Source organism: Hevea brasiliensis, chromosome 10 (genome assembly GCF_030052815.1).
Source record: "Hevea brasiliensis isolate MT/VB/25A 57/8 chromosome 10, ASM3005281v1, whole genome shotgun sequence".
Classification (NCBI taxonomy): domain Eukaryota; kingdom Viridiplantae; phylum Streptophyta; class Magnoliopsida; order Malpighiales; family Euphorbiaceae; genus Hevea; species Hevea brasiliensis.
Genome location: NC_079502.1, coordinates 10,035,645 through 10,052,236, shown reverse-complemented (window position 1 = coordinate 10,052,236; position 16,592 = coordinate 10,035,645).

The following is a 16,592-nucleotide window of genomic DNA, read 5'->3' as shown; positions in this document are numbered from 1 at the left end:
GTTCCTTATTGTCTTAATTTTAATCCCCTTTTTGAATCACCCCATTTGGAGTTTTGTAGCCCAAGTTATGGCCATTTGAACATGGCTGGCCAGATTGGTCTAACCTAGGTTTATGGGAACCTAATTTGGTTCTAGCAGTTTTAGACAATTAATTTTGGGTGGCACAATGACTTAGTTATGGGCAGAATTTGAGTTAGTGTTCTTCATGAAAGTTGCAGTTCTATGTCACACCTTTCCAATGCCACAAAAATCAGGTTATTTGGACCTGTATAGCCCAAGTTATGGTCAAATGAACAAACACTTGTTCATTTGATCATTTTGATACAGTGGCAGTGCACTACACCCGAATTTGACCTAATTGTCGACTATGTTATGGTCATTTTCTGGGCATGATTCCTAAATGAAAAATGTGTCATTATGTGTCTGTTTTCATCCCCAATTAGCCTCACACTAATTGGGTTGGTAAATTTTCATTTGTGATCCCTGAAAGGGACCTAGGTCAAGCTGCCAGAATATGCACACTAACCAATCCGAATTACAATTTGGTTCTACCAATTCACACACACCACAAATGGTCCCAATTGACCATTTCTCAACTCAATTTAGGTTAATTGCATCAATTGCCAATTTTCTCAATTTTTCCTCAAATTGTCAAAATGCTCAAGAACCCTAATTACATAAAGTTAAAATCTAATGCATTCAAAGTATATATCTATAGTCTACATACATAATTCAACTTAAACAACCCTTCCATTGCACCAATTTCAATCAATTCAAACCCTCACATAAGCTGACCGAATTCCATCTTACTCCCCCATAGTTGTTTTCTTTTGATTTTTAAGTTGAATTCTAGGTTAATTGAGCTAAACATACACATAATAAACTAAAATTTTCAATTTAAATTGCTTACCTCCACTTGACTTCCAATTCTTCACTTTCTTCCTTTTCTTCTTTTCTTTCCTTCTTCTAATGCCTCCTCAAGTGAAGATAACAAGCTTTTGGGGGTTAATTTTGGGGGAAGTTAGGGTTTAGTAAAGAAATCTAAGCTTGAAACAAGCTCTCATGGTGGTTTAACAATAGAGATGGCTAAGGGAAGATGGGCGGCCAAACTTAGGAAGGAGAAGAAGAGTGATTGGTTTGTTTAATTTTTATGTATTTTATGTTAATTTATGTATTTGACTTGGTCAATTATTGAGGGCAAATAAATTTTAATTTTGACATCACCAATGATGTCATCCACATGATGCAATAAAAGCTTTTTCAATTTCTTTTTCTTTTTCCTTTATTTTTCAATAGTTTCTTTAATTTAATTCTCGATCCTGAAATTTTCTTTTCTCCAATTTTATTGGATAGTTAGGTTAGGAGTCAGCTCTAGGGGTAAATTGATCAAATTGCCCCTCGCTAGTTCGATCCAGTTTGCAAGTAATTCAATATTTCTTTCGGATCCCTGACCTAATTATTTGACCTGCTTAACAATTCTTTTCTATGATTTTCTCTTTTCCACTGTGTTCGCAGTAGTCCTAAGGATCGCGGCGTCACATTTTCAGGTTCAAAATTCAGGTTAAGACTGACCTCGCAGTCACTTCCCGGGAAGGTCACCCATCGCTGTGACTCCCGGCTCATTTAACTTTTTATGTTCTATTTTCCTTATTTATACTTAACTATCTGACAATCACTACTTATTTGCATTCAGGGCTTATCTAGGTGTCTTAGATGTGGTTCTACTTCCCTTAATTGTCCAGACCGACATCGATCACCGGAACAGTAAAATGTACCAGGCCATGCAAATAGGGGTGTTACATTTTTAGGTCATGTCCAAAAATTATTTATTCCATTATACCTTAAAAAGAGTATATTGAATGCAAGGCTTGTAAAAACTTTTGAAAATTAGTTTTCATGAAAATATTTTTCGTTGTTTGGTTATGATGTTAAACTAATGGTATGTATTTATGTCATGTATTGATGTTACTTGCTCGAATCTCGCTCATTTGTGGGATGTTTGCCCGCTTAATAGGAATAACATTGCTCGCCCATGGGACGTTAACCTATCTAGCTGGTATAAGGACGTTCGCCTATGGATCATGCTCTCCCAATAGGCATAAGGGACGCTAAGACATGGGAGATCTCCCTTTCATGGGAAGATCTCTCTCTCACGAGAGAGAGGATTCTGAGATACTCACATGACGAATTAGAATCCTAACAGGAGGATGAATCTTAGACCAACAAGAACTCTATCAATAGGATAGTCAGAGATATTTGGGGATCAACCCCTATCACAACTGAACACTCCTAATCCCAATGAAAGTCTAACTGATACCTATATATATATATATATATATATATATATATATGAAAATTGAAAGGTACACAGGATTTAACTTTTATTCTCTCAACTCTACTCTCATTCTCCAAATTATCAATAGTAACTTGGGCATCAGAGCAGTGGTTTACTAACCCACCTGGTACTTTCTTATTTTGCAGATCCATACTTGTAGAGATTCCTATGACAACATCATTAGCGCCTTCTATGGGAAACCACCAAATAATTCTCTTATGATCGCTATTATCTCCACCAAACTATGACCTCAGATCTACTATATTATCTCCACCAAACTATGACCTCAGATCTACTAGCTGAACCACCAATTATTGAAACACCACCCACAGGCAATGGCACCACCAATGGTGCCACAGTTGCAAATAATGCCCTAATGCAACTTACACCATAACAGATGCTGCAGCAAATCAAAGAATTGGAAGCTGAGAATTTGGGCCTAAAAAATTAGGCCATGGAACTGGATAATTTTATGGCCCCAGAAAACAGTACTACAATCCGAGCCAATTAGGGACAGAAGTCTAACTCAAAAAAGAAAGAGAAGAAAGACCTAAAGTTTAGTAAAAATAATATCTTTTTTGTGTGATAGCAAGGCACAGAGTATGACTTTACTTCCTTAAAAGAAAACTGAATGCTATGAATGATGTTCATAGCCTGTGAAATGACGCTTTAAGGGGCTTGTAGTATGATAAGAGAGTAGATAGCCTGACATGGTTGTGGCAAAGTGGTAAATGCATTATCTCTTTTGCAATCAATTGTGATGTAGGATATGGTCTTATCCTTTTAGGAAGGATAGAAGGTTACTACTGATGATGGTGACCTATGGAATAGTATCCCAGATGGGACTGTAAAGTGTGGTAGAGAGTTGTTAACTCAGGTACCCTAAAGAGGGTACAAGTTCCATTATAGGAACCATAAGTGATTGAATCATGATGGATGAAAGGCCTGTGAATTGAATGACGGGTTATGGTACCCAATATCTTAAGTTTTGGCTAATTGAGTTGATATTGGAAAATAAAATCCCTGTAGATCCTCTCCTTGAGGTAGTAAAGGGTAGCATGTAGTCTAATGGATAGGAACAAAGATCACACAGTGAATATATGACTGCTATTCCCTGAATTCCTCCTTAACTTCTTATTGCTTGAGACAAAAGTATTATAACACCCCTATATGCATAGCCTGGTATATTTCACTATTCCGGTGACCAGTGTCGGTCCGGACAATTAAGGATTAGAATCACATTTAAGATACATAGATAAGCCCTGAACGCAAATAATTAGTAATTGTTAGATAATTAACTATAAGTAAGAAAAATAGAACATAAAAAGTTAAATGAGCTAGGAGTCACAGCGATGGGTGACCTTCCTGGGAAGTGACTGCGAAGGCCATCGAAACTCGAATTTTGAATTGAAAAATGTGACGTCGCAGTCCTTAGGACTATTGCAGACACAGTGGAAAAGGGAAAATCAAAGAAAAAAATTGTTAAGCAGGTCAAATAATTAGTTCAGGGATCTGAAAGAAATATCGAATAATGTGCAAATCGGATTAAACCTACAAGGGGCGATTTGGTCAATTCACCTCTAAAGCTGACTCCTGACCTAACTATGCAATAAAATCGGAGAAAAGAAAATTTTGGAATTGGGAATTAAATTAAAGAAATAAGGAAAAATAATTGAAAAAGAAAAAGAAAAGAAAACTTTATTTACATCATGCTTATCTCACAAATATGACATTATAAATGGATTTTCTTATTTCCCACCAATTTTCACCAAGTCAATTAAGTAAAAATACACCTAAAATACATAAATTAAAACAAAAAAAAATTCACTCTTCTCTCGCACAAGTTTCAGCAGCCTCACCCTCTCTCTCTCTTCTATTGCTAAAACCACCATTAAAGCTTGGCAAAGCTTGAGTTCACCCAACTAAACCCTAAAATTCCCCAAATTTAAACCATAAAAGCTTGTTATCTTCACTTGAGGAGGCATTAGAAGAAGGAAAGAAAAGAAGAAAAGGAAGAAAGTGAAGAATTGAACATCAAGGAAAGGTTAGTAGTTTGAATTGAAAAATTTTAGTTTATTACTTGTATTCTTGGTGTAAGTAACTTAGAAATTAACTTAAAATCAAAAGAAAATAATTGTTGGGGGACCAAAGGAAATTTCGGCCAGCTTATGTTAGGGTTTGAAATGAATAATTTTGATGCAATTGATTGGTTGTTTTGGTTAAATGAAGTATGTAGACATTGAATATGCACTTGGATTTCATTAGATATTAAATTTATGTAATTAGGATTCTTGGCATCTTGGAAAATTGGGAAAATTTTGTGGAATTGGTCAATTGATACCATAGACCTTACTTGAGTTGAAAAATGGTCAATTGTGACTATTTGTGGTGTGTGTGATTGCTAGAACCAAGTTACAATTCAGATTGGTTAGTGATCAGATTCTGGCAGCTTGACCTAAGTCCTTTTCAGGGACCAAACTGAAAATTTACCAAACCAATTGGTGTGAGGCCGATTGGGAATGAAACTAGACACATAATGGACTATTTTTCATTTAGGAATCATGCCCAGAAAATAACCATAGCCTGGTGAACAATTAGGTCAAACTCGGGTGTAGTGCACTACCACTGTACCAAAATGGTTAAATGAACAGTGTTTGTTTATTTGGCCATAACTGGAGCTATACAGGTCCAAATGGCATGATTTTTGTGGCATTGGAAAGTTATGACATAGCACTACAACTTTCATGAAGAACTCTAACCCAAATTCTGCCCATAACCAAGAGTTTTGCCACCCAAAGTTAGTGATTTAAAACTTCCAGAACCAAATTAGGTGCTCAAAAATTCTGGGTAGACCAATCCGGATAGCCCTGTTTAAGTGGCCATAACTTAGGTTACAAAACTCCAAATGGAGTGATTCAAAAAGGGAATTAAAGTTAAGATAATAAGGAATAAGTTTTATGAAGAACACTTTATCAAATTCTAGCAACAACATGACCAATGGAATAGTACAAGACAAGACACCAAATCTGGAAAATTTAAAATTGTGCCTAGGAAACCTAAAAATCTAAGGAGCAACTAAAACAAAAAAAATTGGTAACCAAATATGGTATGTGGATGAAATTGAAATCCCTATACCTATTAAGCATAAGAAAGTCAACAAATTGACTTGAATATTGTCGTGAATAGTAACTCCGAAATGCAAAATTCAAATAACGTTAAATTAAGCATATTAGGACTCGAAATAAGTAATTGTGAAATTATTTAATGGATTTATGATAAATTATAATACTGAAATACTGTAAAATTGTGTATTTCAGTTGAAAAGAATACCAGAAAAGAACCTAGGACATCGAGTCAAGGCCAAGAGGTGACTCGCACGAGGTTTGTGCACAACATAAAATGTTCTTTAAATTTCTTTTGCTAAGTGCATGAAATGAATTGTGATTTACTTATATTGCAAAATGGTGAGTGAAATGTACATTATGCTTTTAATCTAAATTGTTGGAAATTTAATGATCTGTGTTTTAATTATCAGTAAATGTTTAGCAAATAGTTAAGATAGTTTTGAAACCACAGTGTCATGACCATATATTTGAATGCCTCACTAGCATGACTAGTGGGAGGAATTAGTTTTGAATTTTGATTCCCTCTCTGACTGAAGTGTTGAGGTGTGTGCCAGTAGAGGAAGAAATTGAATGGGTACCCATAGATTGAGCTAGCTAGCCTTGAGATTTCTCATAAGCCTCTGGCTATTGAGATGAACATTGTTCTGATGGCATGATATAACTGTGTGTTTTTATGAAATCTGTTTTGAGACTTCCTAAATGAGATTGTTTGGACTAAAAATTTATAACTTATGTTTTATATCTGTTTTTCATTTTCAGTACCATATTTGAATAAATGTGATTGAATTATGCATAAAATGTTATTTTAGTATGTTGTGTACCACTGAGTCACAGTACTCAGCGATGACTGTTCATTGCTGTCGCAGGTAGAGAGACTATTAGAGCAGCTGAGTGAGCTGCTAAGGAGTACTGAGCTACTTTTGGATATTTTATCGGGTATAATTTTATACCTTTATTGTATATATTCATTTTGATGTAAATAACTGTATATACCTTTGTAAATGGATATTGAGCCGATTGTACAGATTTTGTAATAATATTATTTTGGACTTCTTGATGTAACTTTTGGACGGATGAATGTAAATTAAATTTTCTTTAATGCAATGAGTATGACATTAATTATTACTAATTTTGGAAATAATTGAATTGAAATTTTGAGTTGTGAACTATTTATTTGAAATGTGGAGTTTGGGGAAAATTTGTGTTGATTAAGTTAAAATGGTGGTTGATTTTGGTTGTAAGTGTTATATTGGAAGTGTCTTCAACAGGTAAAATTTTTTTGTTTTCTCAAATAAAGCCGGCACTCTGCTTAAATTTTCCTAAAATTTGCGGAAAAATGAAAATGGACAGAAATTTTACATGACTTTTAAACCTTAATTAAATGTTTTAAATTCCTACAAAAATTGCTCACCACTTCCAAAAAGTAAGAGAATGATTTTAAAATCCCTTGTAGTATATTTAATGGGTTATTGGTAGGCGAAGTACGATAATTCATTAGGTATACTGCGGGATCATGTTATGCCTTACAAAGGGATAAGGTGTGACAAGTATACTCTAAGTAAAGGAAAGGCTAAGGACAGAAGTTAGCATAGATAAATCATAAAATATGTATATATATCAAAGAAGTGCAGAAGAGAAAGACAAAATAGTTAGATCAAATGTAACAGGAGAGATAACTTAAATGCCAATAGAAGTACTAGGTATAGTGGTTAGAGGACCAATTCTAAGTAACATTAAGGTGTTGATGACTTATTTGACTAGCTGCAAGAAGTAAGATACTTCTCTAAAATGGACCTATGATCGGGCTATCATTAGCTGAGAATAAGAAGTGAGAATGTGCCAAAAATAGCATTCAGGACTAAGTATGGTCATTATGATTTCTTGATGATGTCGTTTGGACTCATTAATGCACTAGCAGCATTTATAGATTTAATGAATAGGGTATTTAAGCCATTCCTGGATTGCTTTGTCATTGTTTTCATAGATGACATTTTAGTATTTTCTTAAACAGAGGAAGAACATGCTTGGCATTTAAAGATAGTGTTGCAGACCTTGAGGAAGCATCAACTATATGCTAAGTTTTCGAAGTGTGAGTTTTGGTTGGAAAGTATTTCATTCTTGTGACATGTGATCTCTAGTGAAGGCATTCAAGTGGATCCCAAAAAAATTGAAGCAGTAACTAATTATTTTAGGCCTACTGCAGTCACTGAGGTGCGAAGTTTTCTAGGCCTAGCAAGTTATTACAGGCTCTTTATACAGATCTTCTCCAGGATAGTAGCTCCTCTGACAAGATTGACTCGAAAGAATGTCCTGTTTTTCTGGTCAGATGAGTGTGAGGAAAGCTTCCAGAAGCTTAAGGATTTTTTAATTTCAACTCTTGTGTTAACTTTGCCTATGAGTGGAGAAGAGTATACGGTATGCTGTGATGCTTATAGAGTTGAATTGTGGTGTGTGTTGATGCAGCATGGCAAAATGGTGGTTTATGTTTCAAGATAGTTAAAGAAACACGAGCAGAACTACCCCACTCATAATCTAGAAATGGCAGCTATTGTCTTTGCACTAAAAATCTAGAGGCACTACATGTATGGTGACGTGTGTAAGATATACACCGACCAGAGAAGCTTAAAGTATATCTTTCAAGAGAGGGATTTAAATTTGAGGCAGAGAAGATGGATGGAGCCTCTGAAGGATTATGACTACACCATCCAATACTACCTAGGTAAAGCAAATGTAGTAGTGGATGCTTTGAGCAGGGAATCTTCTGGCAACTTGGCATCAGCAGAGAGGAGACCATTAATTTGAGAGTTGCATGAGTTGATGGATCAGGGTTTGAACTTGGACATAACTGATTCAGGTGTACTTTTAGCACATTTCAGAGTAAGGTTGGATCTGCAGGACTAGATTAGGGTTTCCTAATATAGAGACCCATAATTAATGTGGATTGTGGAAAAAGTATAGCAAGGGGATGATTATGAATTTGGGTTTGATGGAGATGGTACCCTTATGCGAGGCTCCAGGGTATGTGTGTTAGATGTGAATAACCTAAGAAATGAGATTATGCAAGAGGCACACTATACGCTTTATAGTGTTCACCTAGGATCTACAAAGATGTACCCTGATGTGAAAGATAAGTATTGGTGGAATGGCATTAAGAGAGACATAGCAGATTTTATGTCCAATTGCTTAACTTGTCAAAAAGTAAAGTTTGAGCATCGGAGGCCATCAGGGAAGTTGCAAGAGATCCCTATCCCAGAGTGAAAATGGGAAATGATCACTATGGACTTTATGACTGGGTTGCCTTGTAATACCCGAGGGTATGATTCTATATGTGTCACACCTTACCCCTCTGTAAGGCATAACATGATCCCGTAGAATACCTAATGAACTACCACACTTCACCTACCGATAACTCATTAAGTACCCTACAAGGGATTTTAAAACAATTTTCTTACTTTTGTTAAGTGGTGAGCATTTTCTAATAGGTATTTAAAACATATGATTAAAAGTAAATCTAGTTAATATTTTTGGTCCATTTTAGTTTTTTGCAAATTTTATTAAAATTTTGATAGAGTTGTCTGTATTTTGAGAAACCAGTTCTTCAAATACCTGTAAAAAGCACTTCTAAAAGTTTTTCTCAACCACTACTTCGATTTCACAATCAAACTCAATCAATTTCACAATCATTTCAATAAATTTCTCAAGTTCAAAATTCAATAATCCTCAGCATACTAGCAATACATTTCATTTAAATTAAATAAAATAGTTGTACTCATATTTCATTAGAGACAACACAATTTATGTACATTCTTACAAAATTTACATCAAAAGAAATACAACTAAATTTTATTACAAACTTCATACAAATTCTTGTACAAGCTGCTCAAGACCCATTTGCACGTCCATACATTTATGTGCAATACATACATGAAAAGAAATATTTACAATTAGGGTATAAATTATACCCGAAGACTTTAAGCTGATAGCTCCTCACACCTCAGCAGCTCAGTCTGCTGCTCCTCTAATCTCTGTATCTGCGACAGCAATAGAAGCCATCGCTGAGTACTAGGACTCAGTGGTGCACAACATACTAAAATAATCTTTATGCAGAATATAATCACATTTATTCAAAAATTTGACTAAACATAAGCATTAAACACAAAACATAAATTATGAAATTTTAATGCAAACCAAGTTCATTTCGAAGTATCAAAATACATTTCATAAAACCTACAGTTAGATCATGCCATTCGAAACAAATAGAATCTCAATAGCCAGAGGCTAAAGAGAAATCACATCACAAGGCTAGCTAGCTCAAATATATGGATATCCATTCACATCCTCTTCTACTGGCACACCTCAACACTTCTCCAGAGAAGGAATCAAAATTCGAAACTAATTACCCCCACTAGTCGTGCTAGTGAGGTGTTCAAATATATGGTCACGACACTGTGGTTTCAAAACTTATCTTAACAATTTGCTAAACATTGTCATTTCAATATACATAATAACTTTCAACAATTTAAATCAAAACATCATAAGAATGTCATAATCCAATATTTCACATTATTCAAAACAATATGCAAAAGATGATTACAAAAAGTATACGTTGTGCACAAACCTCAAACGAGTCACCTCTTGGCCTTGACTCGGTTCCTCGAGTTCTTTCTCGGTATTTCTTTCAACTGAAACACACAATTTTACAGTGTTTCAGTACCATAATTTAACATAAATCTAAAAATAAATTTAACTTCACTTTTACCTCGCTCTAACGTGCTAAATTCGACGTTCTTGAAATTTTGTGTTTCGGGTTACTATTCACTGCACTATTCAAGTCAAATTATTGACTTTCTAAGGCTTAATAGGTATGGGAATTCCAACTTTACCCACATACCACATTTTGGTCACCAAACTTGTTGGTTTTGGTCATTTTTTTCAAAACTTAGGTCTTTTAGGCAAAATTACTAAATTTTCAGTTTTGGTGTCCCTACTTGTACTGTTTCATTGGTCGGTTTACTGTTGGAATTTGGTAAAACTTTCTTCATAGAAAATGTTTCTTATTGTCTTAAGTTTATTCTCCTTTTTGAATCACCCTAATTGGAGTTTTGTAGCTCAAGTTATAGTCAAAATACAGTTACTGTTCACGTGCACTGTTCATGCTGCAATTTTGGTTCTGGCAGATTTTTGATCCAACTTCGTTCAATAATTTGATCAAGTTAAGTCCGTAATTTGGTCTAATTTCCTGTACAAAATGTTCTACTATGTCTTAGGTTTCCATCGGTTCAAGATTCACCTAAATCGGAGTTTTCTAGAGAGAGTTATAGCCATTGAAACTTTACTGTTCTAATGGCAATTCTGCAGTTTTGCAGGTTCAGTAACTCAATTTTGCTCAATAATTTGATTAGGTTAATGGTATAATTTGGATTGGTGTTCTTCATGAAAGTTTTAGGTCTATATCTTATCTAATTACTGGTAAAATTTCAGGTTATTTTGACCTTCCTAGCTCGAGTTATGACCAAATGAACAATTACTGTTCATTTGGTCAATTTGTGCAGTGGCAGACTGCTCTTAACCAACTTTGGTCAATTGGTTCACTAGGTTTTGGTCAGTTTTTGGGCATGGTTCCTTAACGAAAATTGTGTCATTTTATGTCTATTTTCATCCCCAATTGGTGGCATATCAATTGGACTTGTAAAATTTCCGTTTTGGTCCTTCAAAGTTGGCTTGGTCATGCTGCCAGCAGCATGACCACACTCCCTCCGAATTTAACTTTAATTCCAATCACTCCAACACAACTCATTTGGTCATAAATGACCATTTTTCACTTCACAATAGGTCAAAGACACCATTTACTCATTTCTTACATTTTTGGTTCATAAACCCAAGTCCCAAAACCCTAACTTTGTCCAATCTTCACAATTCATGTAATCTAGTTATACAATCACATATATAACATCTATTCACCAATATTTCATGTTTAACCTAACTAAATACCATTAAAACCTTAGGGTTCTATGGTTGCCCCATTCTTTCTTCCCTTATTTAAGCATGATTTCCTTTATTTCAAATGCAATTTCATCACACATAAACTCAAATTCATGAATTCCATAAGATCCAAACTTGAAATTGCACTTACCTCAATTTGTAGATTTCCTAATTCTTCACTTCTCCAAGTTTTCTTTTCCTTCTTGCTCCCAAAGTGTTTATCTAGGTCTAGGGATAAGATTTAATGTTGGGATTTAGAGGATTTATGGAAAGGAACCAAAGAATTCCAAGCTTTTCTTGCTTAAAAATGGTGGAACAAAATAAGAAGAGAAGGAGAGGAGAGAGCTACGGGAATAAGCAAAAGAAGAAGTGAAAAAAAATCTTTTTGAATTTTTGTTTTTATGCCCATAATTAACTTGGTCAAAAAAGGTTGGAAAATTAAAATTAATTTTGACATCTTATATGATGTCATCATCATGATGTAATAAGTATCATTTTTATTCTTTTTCTTTTTCTTTAATTCTTCAATATTTCTTTAATTTAATTCTGGATCCCGAAATTTTCTTTTCTTTGATTTTATTTGACAGTTAGGTCAGGAGTCAGCTCTCGGGGTCCATTGACCAAATTGCCCCTCGCCAGTTCATCCCGGTTTGTAAATAATTCAATATTTCTTTCGGCTCCCTGACCTAATTATTTGGTACTTAACGATCCTTTTCGTGATTTTCTCTTTTCCATCGTGTTTATAATGGTCCTAAGGACCGCAGTCACATTTACGGTTGAAATTTGAGTTTAAAATGACTTCGTGATCGTTCAGAAGGTCACCCATCGCTGTGACTCTCGGCTCGTTTAACCTCTTATGTTCTGTTTTTCTTATTTATACTTAACTAATTGAACATAACTAATTATTTGTGTTTATGGCTTCTCTAATTGACTTAAGTGTGGTTCTAATCCCCTTAATTGTCCGGACCGACACCGGTCACCGGAACAGTGAAATATACCAGGCTATGCAATTAGGGGTGTTACAATATGGGTGATTGTGGACCGTCTGACCTAGTCAGCTCACTTTTTACCTGTACGAACCACCTATTATGTTGCTCAGTATGCAAGGTTGTACATCTGTGAGATAGTTAGATTATGTGGGATTCTTGTTTCCATAATATTTGACAGAGGGCCCCAGTTCACTTCTCTGTTATGGAGGAAACTTCAGGAAGCACTTGGCATACAGTTGAATTTTAGTACGGCTTTCCACCCATAGATAGATGGACAGTCTGAAAGGACAATTCAGACATTAGAGGATATGCTTCGCATGTGTGTCATGGATTTTAGAAGTCAATGGGATGATCAGCTACCATTAGTGGATTTTACTTATAATAACAACTATCATTCCAGTATTAGAATAACACCCTATGATGCATTATATGGTAGAAAGTATAGATCCCCTTTGTGTTGGACAGAAGTTGGAGAGGCTAAAGTATATAATTTAGATCTGGTACAGTACACTTCAGAGATTGTTCCTTTGATCAGAGAACGTTTAAAGACAGCTTTCAGCAGGCAGAAGAGTTATGCAGATCCAAGGAGAAAAGGTGTAGAATTTGTAGTAGGTGACTAAGTGTTCTTAAAGGTCTCTCCTATTAAAGGGGTTATGAGATTTGGAAAGAAAGGCAAGTTGACACCCTATTACATAGGACCTTTTGAGATTACAGACAAAGTGGGAGTAGTTACTTATCAATTGGAGTTGCCATCAAATTCTTCTCATGTCCACCCAGTATTCTATATTTCCATGCTCGGGAAGTATGTTCCCGATCCTTTTTGTAGATAAATCGGGATGAGTATGGCTTTGAGTTAATTTCGCTGACCCCCGCATTTGGATTATTAAGAAAAAGTTCAATTTGAGTTAATCTCGCTAGCAAGTATTGGATTGAGAGAGCCGTATAGGGGATCAGCTCCTATATTTGTATATAGTGATGTGACACACAGGTGTGTGAGTACTTTAAATTATCTTTTGTGCGAGTATTATTTGAATTTGGTTTAATATATTTGTATATATTATATTTTATACTTAGGGATGCATTAGCCTTAGATAGTTATAGAAATTGTATTTAATATCAATATCTTACTCTATGAGTCAAACACTTACTCCTATTCAACTATTTTTCCTTAGGTAACAGGAGAGCTCTTTGAGTTTAATCTGCTTTCTTCCTCGCAGGTTTACCAGAAGTAGATTTATTATGTTCTTATTTCCTTGTTTATATTTTAAAAACTCTGCATGTACCATTAGTGTATTAAATTTTATGGGACTGTAATAACTTATTATATTGAATGTTATTAAGGTTATTATGTGGTTGTGCTTAGATAAGGAAGCTGAGCTCCCATTGAATTATATTTATTTCTTTGAGGATTGTGAGGGTGAGCTGAGTTCCCCAAATTAAGATATATTATGATTACAGGTCGGGTGAGCTATTTCTTCCTGTTGGGTAGCTCAATTTATGGTCGGATTCTATCCGTTTATTTTTTTTAAATTGGACTATAATTATGGGCCTTATAGTTGGGCTAATAATAGTTAAACTTATTACGGGTTTTAGAAGACTTACGCTGACCCAAGTCTTAGTAGTAGTTTGGCCTAAAATTTGGATCATGACAAAAAATATTATTATTGGAACAATAAATTACACTTAATTATAAATAAATTTATTTAAGTGGAAATAATAATTAAGTTGTTTAAAAGTAATTGAAATTAAAATAAAAATTTGAAATGAGAAAATTAATTTTAATTTATATACACATATAGGAAAAAAAAAAAAAAAGATGTAAAGAGGATTTTTATTGTTCTTGTATATAAGAAAATTTTGAACCCATCCAGTGTGTCCTTACCATAGAATGACGCATGGGCTGCTGGCAATGGCGCCCTCAGGATTTAGAAGTTTAAAATATAAATTAAAAAAAAAAGGACAAAGAGAATTTTTACAGTAAAAGTGAGCTCTTATTTAATAATATATAAAAAAGAAAAATATATTTTTTTAAAAAAGAAAATTTTTATAATAATAATAATAATAATAATGGAATATAATTATTTCAGTTTATTCCTTTAAATTACAAATATATAGTATTACACTAAATACATTCAAATTCAATGGCAAAGTTTTAAATTTTCAATAAATTTTAAATATATTTAAAAAATATTAAAGTAATTAAATAGAATTATATATTTTTAGGACATTATGTGATGTGTGAGGTTAATTACTGTAATTAAAATTTACTAAATTTTTATTAAAAACATGAAATTAGAAAACATGTGAGGAAAAAGAAATAATATATTTTTTTTTAAATAACCTGCACTTTAAATTTATTTATATTAAAATTAAAAAATTTTAAATTTTAAGAAAAAAATTAAAAACGAGTGACGACACTCAAAAAATACATAAAGTTAGTTTGAAAGTCCACATATTATGATACTTTAATGATACATAAATTGAGGATTAATTATTTTAGTGCTTTTTTAATATTATATTCTGAGGTCTAAAATTGATTTTATGGATAAAATTATTATTTTAAATATTATTAAAAAAATAATTTAAAAAAATAATTTTATTATTTTTATAATTAAAATTTATTAAATTTAATTTTAAATTATTTTTAATATTTTTTAATTTATATTTAAAAAAATAATTTTTTTAATAATAATTTCAACAATAATATTAAATAAGTTCTTAATCGTTTTTTCAATTTATGTTATTATTTTATTTTAATCACTTAATTTTAATTTATTAAAATAAAAATATTTAATTTTAATTTAAAAAAAAATCATTCTAACATATGGTAACAGATTTTCAAATAAAAAAAAGTAAATTTATTATTTTACTGTTTTATTTTATTTTGATAAACTGAAATAATGATTTTACTAAATAACTCATAAAATTCATTAAGCCAAGTGAAAAATAAAATGTTAAGACTGTTCAAAAAATATTAAGAGAGTATAAATTCTTAGCAAAAGACTGAAAAATAGTATTCTGCGCCCCTTTTTCTCTCTCAAACTCTCAATCGTCTCCGACCCTCCGTTTCAAGAAAATGCTGAGAACTCGGTTGCTTTGGTTCACAGTGGGATTTTCTATGTCAGCAGCTGTAATAGGTCAATTCGTTTGGAGAGATCTTATTGCTGAGAGATACGCCCTTTCATATCAAGTAAACCCATTGTCTCCCTTTTCTTTTACTGCTTTTCTTCTCTCTGTCTCTCGTAATTGGCTTTCAGAAAGTGTTTGATCGTTTTTCTTCTACTTTTGATAGACGCAGCAGGCTTTTGATGCCCTTGAAGCTAGAGTCTTGAATCTCGAGTCTATCTCTTCCCTTAACTCAAATCCGGATCAGGTTTGTCTGTGTTTCTACTTGCTATGCACCTTTATAAAGCGTAATACCCAGAAAAGAAAAGGGTTGAAGAATTTTTGAAAATTGGAGGAGATTTTAGATCATGGGTTGTTCTGCATTAGTCTATGAGAGAATCATTTAGTTCTCTCTTCATTGTTTCGATAACTTTTGATAAAAATGCAAATTGTGATATTTTGTTGTGTTGGAATTATCAAATTATGTTGTGTTCATAGCTTTCTATGGTTGTTTCTATTGTATGAGATTGCATTATATTTATGCTGGAGTTGGGATTTAGGTTCTTGAGATCCAAAATTATTAAAAAGTAGGATGAAGTTATTTGTAGCTTGTTCTGAGTGAGAGAAGGGAAAAATGTAGCATGATAACAGCCATAATAGGCATTCAATCCTCTGTACTAATTTAATTCCCATTTGTAAACTTAGATAGTTGTCTCATTATGGAGCACAAAATCCTGTTTGTTAGTGGCAGAGTTACTAACAGCTTGATGAAAATGGGGCAAGAGTATCCTGTAAATAAGAATTGGGTTTCAGTTAAAGAGTACTGATAACATTATTTGTTATTGTAAGGTTACTCTTAAGGAGAACAAGAATGATGGGTTCTTTTTCCAGATGAATGCTTAGACTCTTAAGAAATCTGTTCAAGCCAATACAGGCATCATTTAGTAGTAATAATTAAAATTATTCATGGTTTTGCTACATTTTACATTAGATTTTCTAGTAATCCTATAGAAGTTTCTGATATATGTGTAAATGATCGTATCTGCTTAATGTCCT